Raw genomic sequence first — 9,644 nt, 5'->3', positions numbered from 1 at the left:
GCTTTCCATTTCTAAAGAAATATAGTGGCTGGTGAGGCTTGGAGACTCCATGTGGGAGGGGAGCCATGGCCTTAGGGAGACCAGTAAGAAGGTTGTCACCGTAACGCTAGTGGGAGAACTCAAGTCTTTGTAGTGATGTCAAGGGTGTATTCCAGTTTATTCAGTAGGAAAACCCACAGGTTTTCTCATGGATATGTAGGATGAGAGAAAGAAAGAGGTCAAGATTAACTCAAGGCTTTTAGTCTGAACAAATGGAAGGTTGGAGACGAGGAGTGTGGAGTTTGGTTTTGACCTGTGTCCAGTTTGAGATGCTTCAAAGGGAATTCCTATGATGACAATTGAAAATGCTTATGTCTATTTTAAGTATTCATATATTTAAAAGTTCCTAAACCTTAATTCTTATATTCAGTTCTTTAATTAAAATACAATTATTTATTTATTGCTGAGCATAGACGTCTTATCAAATTTCAGTAATAGAAGAGGCAAACCCCTGAAGAAATCTTGGTAAGAAGATACAAATAAATAAGTGAGGAACGATACCAGTGTGCTGAACACTAGAGGGCAGGACGATCACAGGAATAGAACAGGTATCTAGCAAGCATTCACAGTAAAACATTTTATTTGGGTACATTTATTTCTAACTCACTGACGCTAGCAGTAGGAGTCTTCAGAAATGAAAATAAACAAAGCATAACCTTTCATCAAAGACGGGTTTTAGAGAGAAAGAGTAATTTATTTCAGTTTATAAGTGTCCACAGAAGCTCTGATATCGTTGGGGGCTTCTACAGTTTTTGAAAATAAAAGCATAAAGCCAGAGGAAGCAGGGGACAGTCCAAGGCATATTGTTCTCTTGATGCCCTTGTTGAAATCATGCTGGGAGCGATGATTTGCATTAGGGTAGAGAAGAGAGCAGCCCAGGTTGCCCCAGTTCAAATTTGGTACTCCTCCCAAGGACTAGGCTGCAGCTTTGGTATCTGTGCCTCCTTGCAAAGGTGACATTGCTGCCCAAGGCCCTACTTAAATCAGGTGTAGCTATTGGGGGCCAGCAGGTCATGAATGCTTTATTACCTGACAAAAGGAATGACAATCTTCCTTTTGTCAGGGAATAAAGAAGGATGCAAGAAATAAAACAAGAAAAGAAATAGGGCACAAAGGAAGAAAGAGCAGAGTTGAAGCAAAACTAATAAAACCTTAGGATGAGAAAAAAAGTTTACATATTTGAATATGAGTGAAAGAGACACATAAAGTTGTGTAAAACTGGTAATATATTGATTTTCGTTAGAAAATTAGGTAGCTGTTGACATGGATAAATTGTCAGCAGCTAACTAGTTTTAAATTTGAGATGAGGAGGATTATGTATTGGAGAAATGTAGTTATTTTGGCGAGTTGAAAAGGTGTGTGTGTGTGAGAGAGAGAGGGAGAGAGAAAGTTTCTCCAAGTACTGCTTCAGCTTCATCCTCTATTAAACAGCTATTTATAGCTAGAAATATATTCAATCAAGGTATATTTCTTGACAATGGTACTTACAAATATAATGTTCATAGGGTGATGTCATTATGTGTAAAAAATTACTGTCTTGCTTTCTTTTTGGAATAGAGAGTATATAAATATTTGTTTATACCATTTTAGAGGGATATTAGGACATAAAAATCTACTGCCCTGAAATCTTGAAGGACAATAGACTAAATAGACGAAAAAAACATGAAGGCAAATTATGAACATGTACTTACAAAGTACCATAACTACTAAAACACATCATCTGCACTCACTCAAAGGTCCCCATTTTCCCCTTACTTTATTCATCTGTATAATCAGTTACACATTGTTTCTCCTTTCAATCATATTTCCCTGTCTCTTCTAGACACAGAATTTTGAGGCTGAGGTGGGCGGATCATTTGAGGTCAGGAGCTCGAGAACAGCCTGACAAACATGGTGAAACCCTGTCTCTAGTAAAATATAAAAATTAGCTGGGAGTGGGGGCAGGCACCTATAATCTCAGCTACTTAGGAGGCTGAGGCACGAGAATCACTTGAACCTGGGAGGCAGAGGTTGCAGTGAGCTGAGATCGTGCCACTGCACTCCAGCCTGGGTGACAGAGTGAGACTCTCTCTCTCAAAAAAATAAAAATAAAAAAAAATTGGCATAAATTTCCCCAGATGCATTTGTTCTTAACCAGAAACAATTTTGCTCCCCTAGGGAATATTTGGCAATGTTTGGAAACATTTTGATTGTCTCAATTATGGGAGTGTTACTGGCATCTAGTGGCTAAAGGTTGCTGTTAAACATCCTACAATGCACAGGACAGCCCCCATCCCCCACAACAGAGTTGTCCAGTCTCAAATATCAATACTACTAAAGTTGAAAACCCCTGTCACAAAGTGTTAAACAATAAAAAACTATAAGGTAAGTATTATTAGGCCTGGGATGATCATATTTCTATAAACACTGAGCCTGGTAAACAAACTACAGGAGAGAGAGAACCTTCCCAATGTTCCCCTTTTATAGTTGCAAGTTTTACTCCTTTTGGAGTGGTTCTTGGTTTCAGAATGTTGTTTTTACTCTTTACACTTAGGTGTTAATACTTATAGACACACTCATATGTCCTTTCTTTGTCAGAAATTCCTGTGTCAGCGTTCTACAATGTGTCTGTGGCCTTAGGTTCTTAGAGAGAATGTCAGACAGGTTGGGCTTTTCTCCTCATTCCTAAGGATTGAAGTCATAGTTAAGAAAACCAACATTACAGCTTGAAATCACTTTTCTCCATGTGAATACAACTTATGAAATCCGACCATTATTCTTTTCTATAATGTACTATTACAGTAGAAGAGGGGCTACTCAACCAATAAGATGAGATTAAAAACAGGAAGAACAAAGAACAGAGTGCATAGAGCGTGTGTCCAGGGCAATCAAGACTAACTTTTGAATCTCTCCAACTCTGCACCTTTCTAGTTGAGTGACCTTGGGCAAGTGACCCAGCCTATCTCATCATCTAAGTAAGGAGGATAATGAGGTGTCTGTTTCATCGTTCAGCTGCATGTGAACTGCTCAGTACAGTGTCTGGTATGTAGGAAACTTTCAATTTTTTTTTTTACTCACGCTGTATTAACTTTAATTAAGTACTAAGATCTCTCTAACATGTCTAGAGACCATTTCACCCACTGCTCTGTTTGGCCATCAGTTTTGTCTCTCTTCAGCAATGGCGAGGTGGACACCCTTTCATTGGGGAAGAGAAATCCATGGTTTGTTGCCTTGTCAAAAACAAAAATATTCGAGAACTGGGTGGCAAAGCTGTTTCCGTTGGCATCTTTCACATTCACCACATCAAAAGATCTAGAATGTTTCTCTCTGTTCATAATCACGCCAATTCTTCACAAGGTAGCATCTCCAGTCGCAGGATACCAGTGTCAACAAGTTACCAGTGTTGAACTTGATGCAATCTGTAATCTTCCCAGTCTCCAAATAAATTTGAATGGTGTCATTTACCTTGATGAGTGGATCTGAGTAGCAGATGGTATGAACATCATGAATCACCAGATGAGGGATTCCTTTTGTGACCACAGATATTTTTCTCACTTTGCACAACTTGTACTTGGCCTCCTCAGGTGTGGTATGATGAACACCAAAGTGACCTTTGGTGTCATACAACAGACAAAATCTCTCTTCAGTCTTATCAATGCTGATGACGTTCATGAATCCAGCAGGATAGGTTATATCAGTTCAGACCTTGCCATTGATCTTAATGAACCACTGCATGCAAATCTTTCTTTTTTTTCCAACTTTTATTTCAGTTCAGGGGTACATGGGCAGGATGTGCAGGTTTGTTACATAGGTAAGCGTGTGCCATGGTGATTTGCTGTACAGATCATCTCATCACCTAAGTATTAAGCCAGCATCCATTAGCTATTCTTCCTGAAGCTCTCCTTTCTCTCATCCTGCAACTTCCAACAGGCTCCAGTGTGTGTCCATGTGTTCTCATCATTTAACTCCCACTTATAAGTGAGAACATGCGGTGTTTGGTTTTCTGTTTCTGCATTAGTTTGCTGAGAATGATGGCTTCCAGTGCCACCCATGCCCCTGCAAAAGACATGATCTCATTCCTTTTTATGGCTGCATAGTATTCCATGGTGTATATGTACCATATTTTCTTTATCCAGTCTATTATTGATGGGCATTTAGGTTGATTCCATGCCTTTACTATTGTGAATAGTCCTGCAATGAACATATGTGTTAATGTACCTTTATAATAGAATGATTCATATTCCTTTGGGTATATATCCAGTAATGGGATTGCTGCATCAAGTGGTATTTCTGCCTCTAGGTCTTTGAGGAATCGCGACACTGTCTTCCACAATGGTTGAACTAATTTATATTCCCACCAACAGTGTAAATGTGTTCCTTTTTCCCCACAACCTTGCCAGCATCTGTTGTTTTTTGACTTTTTAATTAGCCATTCTGACTGCTGTGAGATGGTATCTCATTGTGGTTTTGATTTCTATTTCTTTGATGATCAGTGATGTTGAGGTTTTTTTCATATGTTTGTTGGCCACATGTATGTCTTCTTTTGAGAAGTGTCTCTTCATGTCCTTTCCTCACTTTTTAATGGGGTTGTTTCTTTTTCTTGTCAATTTAAGTATTTTATTTTATAATACTTTAAGTTCTAGGGTACATGTGCAAAATGTGCAGGTTTGTTACATATGTATACATGTGCTATGTTGGTGTGCTGCCCCCATTAACTCATCCTTTACATTACGTATTTCTCCTAAAGCTATCCCTCCCCAGCCCCCCACCCCACAACAGTCCCCAGTGTGTAGTGTTCCCCACCGTGTGTCCAAGTGTTCTCATTGTTCATTTCCCACCTATGAGTGAGAACATGCGGTGTTTGGTTTTCTGTCCTTGCGATAGTTTGCTGAGAATGATGGTTTCCAGCTTTATCCATGTCCCTACAAAGAAATAAACTTATCCTTTTTTATGGCTGCAGAGTATTCCATGGTGTATATATGCCATATTTTCTTTATCCAGTCTATCATTGATGGACATTTGGGTTGGTTCCAAGTCTTTGCTATTGTGAATAGTGCCACAATAAACAGACGTGTACATGTGTCTTCATAGTGGCATGATTTATAATCCTTTGGGTATATACCCATTAATGGGATCACTGTGACAAATGGTATTTCCAGTTCTAGATCCTTGAGGAATCGCCACACTGTCTTCCACAATGGTTGAACTAGTTTACAGTCCTACCAACAGTGTAAAAGTGTTCCCATTTCTCCACATCCTCTCCAGCACCTGTTGTTTCTTGACTTTTTAATGAGCACCATTCTAACTGGTGTGAGATGGTATCTCATTGTGGTTTTGATTTGTATTTATCTGATGGCCAGTGATGATGAGCATTTTTTCATTTGTCTGTTGGCTGCATAAATGTCTTCTTTTGAAAAATGTCTCTTCATATCCTTTGCCCACTTTTTGATGGGGTCGTTTGATTTTTTCTTGTAAAGTTGTTTAAGTTCTTTGTAGATACTGGATATTAGCCCTTTGTCAGTTGGGTAGATTGCAAAAATTTTCTCCCATTCTATATGTTGCCTGTTCACTCTGATGGTAGTTTCTTTTGCTGTGCAGAAGCTCTTCAGTGTAATTAGATCCCATTTGTCTATTTTGTCTTTTGTTGCCATTGCTTTTTGTGTTTCAGACATGAAGTCCTTGCCCATGCCTATGTCCTGAATGGTATTGCCTAGGTTTTCTTCTAGGGCTTTTATGGTTTTAGATCTAACCTTTAAGTCTTTAATCCACCTTGAATTAATCTTTGTATAAGGTGTAAGGAAGGGATCCAGTTTCAGCTTTCTACATATGGCTAGCCAGTTTTCCCAGCACCATTTACTAAATAGGGAATCCTTTCCTCACTTCTTGTTTTTGTCTGGTTTGTCAAAGATCAGATGGTTTTAAATTTGTGTTGTTATTTCTGAGGCCTCTGTTCTGTTCCATTGGTCTATATCTCTGTTTTGGTGCCAGTACCATGCTGTTTTGGTTACTGCAGCCTTGTAGTATAGTTTGAAGTCAGGTAGCAGGTTACCTCCAGCTTTGTTTTTTTTGCTTAGGATTGTCTTGGCAATGTAGGCTATTTTGGTTCCATATGAACTTTAAAATAGTTTTTTCCAATTCTGTGAAGAAAGTCTTTGATAGTTTGATGGGGATGGCATTGAATCTGTAGATTACCTTGGGCAGTATGGGCATTTTCGCGATATTGATTCTTCCTATTCATGAGCCTGGAATGATCTTCCATTTGTTTGTGTCCTCTTTTATTTCATTGAGCAGTGGTTTGTAGTTCTTCTTGAAGAGGTCCTACACATCCCTTGTAAGTTGGATTCCTAGGTATTTTATTCTCTTTGAAGCAATTGTGAATGGGAGTTCACTCATGATTTGGCTCTCTGTTTGTCTGTTATTGGTGTATACGAATGCTTGTGACTTTTGCACATTGATTTTGTACCTGAGACTTTGCTGAAATTGCTTATTAGCTTAAGGAGATTTTGGGCTGAGATGATGGGGTTTTCTAAATATACAATCATGTCATCTGCAAACAGAGACAATTTGACTTCCTCTTTTCCTAATTGAATATTCTTTATTTCTTTCTCTTGCCTGATTGCCCTGGCCAGAACTTCCAACACTATGTTGAATGGGAGTGGTGAGAGAGGGCATCCCTGTCTTGTGCCAGTTTTCAAAGGGAATGCTTCCAGTTTTTGCCCATTCAGTATGATACTGGCTGTGGGTTTGTCATAAATAGCTCTTACTATTTTGAGATATGTTCCATCAAGACCTAGTTTATTGAGAGTTTTTAAACATGAAGGGCTGTTGAATTTTGTCAAAGGCCTTTTCTGCATTTATTGAGATAATCATGTGGTTTTTGTCTTTGGTTCTGTTTATGTGATGGATTACGTTTATTCATTTGCATATGTTGAACCAGCCTTGCATCCCACGTATGAAGCAAACTTGATCTTGGTGGATAAGCTTTTTGCTGTGCTGCTGGATTCGGTTTGCCAGTATTTTATTGCGGATTTTTGCATCAATGTTCATCAGGGATATTGGTCTAAAATTCTCTTTTTTGGTTATGTCTCTGCCAGGCTTTGGTATCAGGATGATGCCGGCCTCATAAAATAAGTTAGGGAGGATTCCCTCTTCTACTAATTGGAATAGTTTCAGAAGGAATGGTACCAGCTCCTCTTTGTACCTCTGGTAGAATTTGGCTGTGAATCCATCTGGTCCTGGACTTTTTTTGGTTGGTAGGCTATTAATTATTGCCTCAATTTCAGAGCCTGGTATTGGTCTCTTCAGCAATTCAACTTCTTCCTGGCTTAGTCTTGGGAGGGTGTATGTGTCCAGCAATTTATCCATTTGTTCTAGATTTTCTGGTTTATTTTTGTAGAGGTGTTTATAGTATTCTCTGATGGTTGTTTGTATTTCTGTGGGATCAGTGGTGATATCCCCTTTATCATTTTTTATTGTGGCTATTTGATTCTTCTCTTTTTTCTTCTTTATTAGTCTTGCTAGTCTAGTGGTCTATTTTGTTAATCTTTTCAAAAAACCAGCTCCTGTATTCACTGATTTTTGGAAGGGTTTTTTTTGTGTGTGTCTCTATCTCCTTCAGTTCTGCTCTGATCTTAGTTATTTCTTGCCTTCTGCTAGCTTTTGAATTTGTTTGCTCTTGCTTCTCTAATTTTTTTAATTGTGAAGTTAGGGTGTCGATTTTAGATCTTTTCTGCTTTCTGTTGTGGGCATTTAGTGCTATAAATTTCCCTCTACATACTGCTTTAAATGTATCCCAGAGATACTGGTACGTTGTGTCTTTGTTCTCATTGGTTTCAAAGAACATCTTTATTTCTGCTTTCATTTTTTTCTTTTTTTTTTTTTTTTGAGGGAGTCTCACTCTGTCACCCAGGCTGGAGTGCAGTGGCACAATCTCTGCTCACTCACTGCAAGCTCTGCCTCCCGGGTTTACACCATTCTCCTGCCTCAGCCTCTCAAGTAGCTGGGACTACACACCCAGCTAATTGTTTTTGTATTTTCAGTAAAGACAGCATTTCACCGTGTTATCCAAGATGGTCTTGATCTCCTGACCTCGTGATCCACCTGCCTTGGCCTCCCAAAGTGCTGGGATTACAGGCATGAGCCAATGCGCTCGGCCTCATTTCATTATTTACCCAGTAGTCATTCAGGAGCAGGTTGTTCAGTTTCCATGTAGTTGTGCAATTTTGAGTGAGTTTCTTAATCCTGAGTTCTAATTTGATTGCACTGTGGTCTGAAAGACAGTTTGTTGTGATTTCTGTTCTTTTAAATTTGCTGAGGAGTGCTTTACTTCCGACTATGTGGTCAATTTTGGAATAAGTGTGAGGTGGTGCTGAGTAGAATGTATGTTCTGTTGATTTGGGGTGGAGAGTTCTGTAGATGTTTATTAGGTCTGCTTGGTGCAGAGCTGAGTTCAAGTCCCGGATATCCTTGTTAACCTTCTGTCTTGTTGATCTGTCTAATACTAACAGTGGGGTGTTAAAGTCTCCCATTATTATTGTGTGGGAATCTCAGTCTCCTTTTAGGTCTCTAAGGACTTTCTTTATGAATCTGGGTACTCCTGTATTGGATGCATATATATTTAGGATAGTTAGCTCTTCTTGTTGAACTGATCCCTTTACCATTATGTAATGGCCTTCTTTGTCTCTTTTGTTCTTTGTTGGCTTAAAGTCTGTTTTATCGGAGACTAGGATTGCAACCCCTCCTTTTTTTTTGCTTTCCATTTTCTTGGTAGATCTTCCTTTATCCCTTTATTTTGAGCCTACATGTGTCTCTGTATGTGAGATGGGTCTCTTGAATGCAGCACACTGATTGGTCTTGACTCTGTATCCAATTTGCCAATCTGTGTCTTTTAACTGGAGCATTGTCAGGGTATATGTAAGTCTCTTCCTTAGGAAAAGTGATGATGGGGAGAGACTGTTCCAGCTTATGGGGACTAGTAAATGGATAAGAAGCAAACACACCAGTCAGTTTATCCACAATCCCATGGTTGGAGCTGCAACCAACATTAGATGCTTCTTGGGACCATAAGCCATGGTTGCTGTAGGCATAGAAAGAGTCAATAAATGTTAACTACCATTATCTCTTTTTTTTCCATTTATTTATTTACCAACTATTATTGGGTTTCTATTATATGTCAATTCCTTTGCTAGAAACTGGGGATTTAATGGTAAGCCAAAACAAACAGGTTCCTGCTTTTACGAAGCTTATTGTTGAGGAGGTGTGAAAGGCACAAATTAAATAACCACAAAATATATTGCATGTTTGTGGTTGTCATAAAGAAAGCTACATGGAGCTATAACATATAACTGAGGGATTTGATCCCTTCTGGATCTCAAGAGGTCCGTGGAAGATGCTACTCATGTGCTGAGAAACTTTTTGGATTTTTGCCTTGTGATAGCTCTTCAACATTAAAAAATAGTCACCATTGTTCCTGGAGTTAGGTACTATAGGTTCCAACTGTTACATCTTTAAAAATAACTTGTACATGTTACAACAAAAGGATAAAAAAATGAGTCATCTTCTTTTAAATTTCTGTATCTCCCTCTGGTCAGAATTTACCTTTGCTATTTTCTAGTTTTTTATTTTTC

The 9,644-nt window shown here is 38.7% G+C and overlaps 1 pseudogene; it reads right to left on the bottom strand.

The window, feature by feature from the left end:
* Positions 1-3,151: 3,151 nt before the first annotated feature.
* On the bottom strand, positions 3,152-9,089 carry LOC116479679 (small ribosomal subunit protein eS4, X isoform-like; annotated as a pseudogene).
* Positions 9,090-9,644: the final 555 nt, after the last annotated feature.

The sequence above is a fragment of the Hylobates moloch genome, unplaced genomic scaffold (assembly GCF_009828535.3).
Source record: "Hylobates moloch isolate HMO894 unplaced genomic scaffold, HMol_V3 SCAFFOLD_12, whole genome shotgun sequence".
Classification (NCBI taxonomy): domain Eukaryota; kingdom Metazoa; phylum Chordata; class Mammalia; order Primates; family Hylobatidae; genus Hylobates; species Hylobates moloch.
This window is presented reverse-complemented; position numbering and strand designations above follow the sequence as displayed.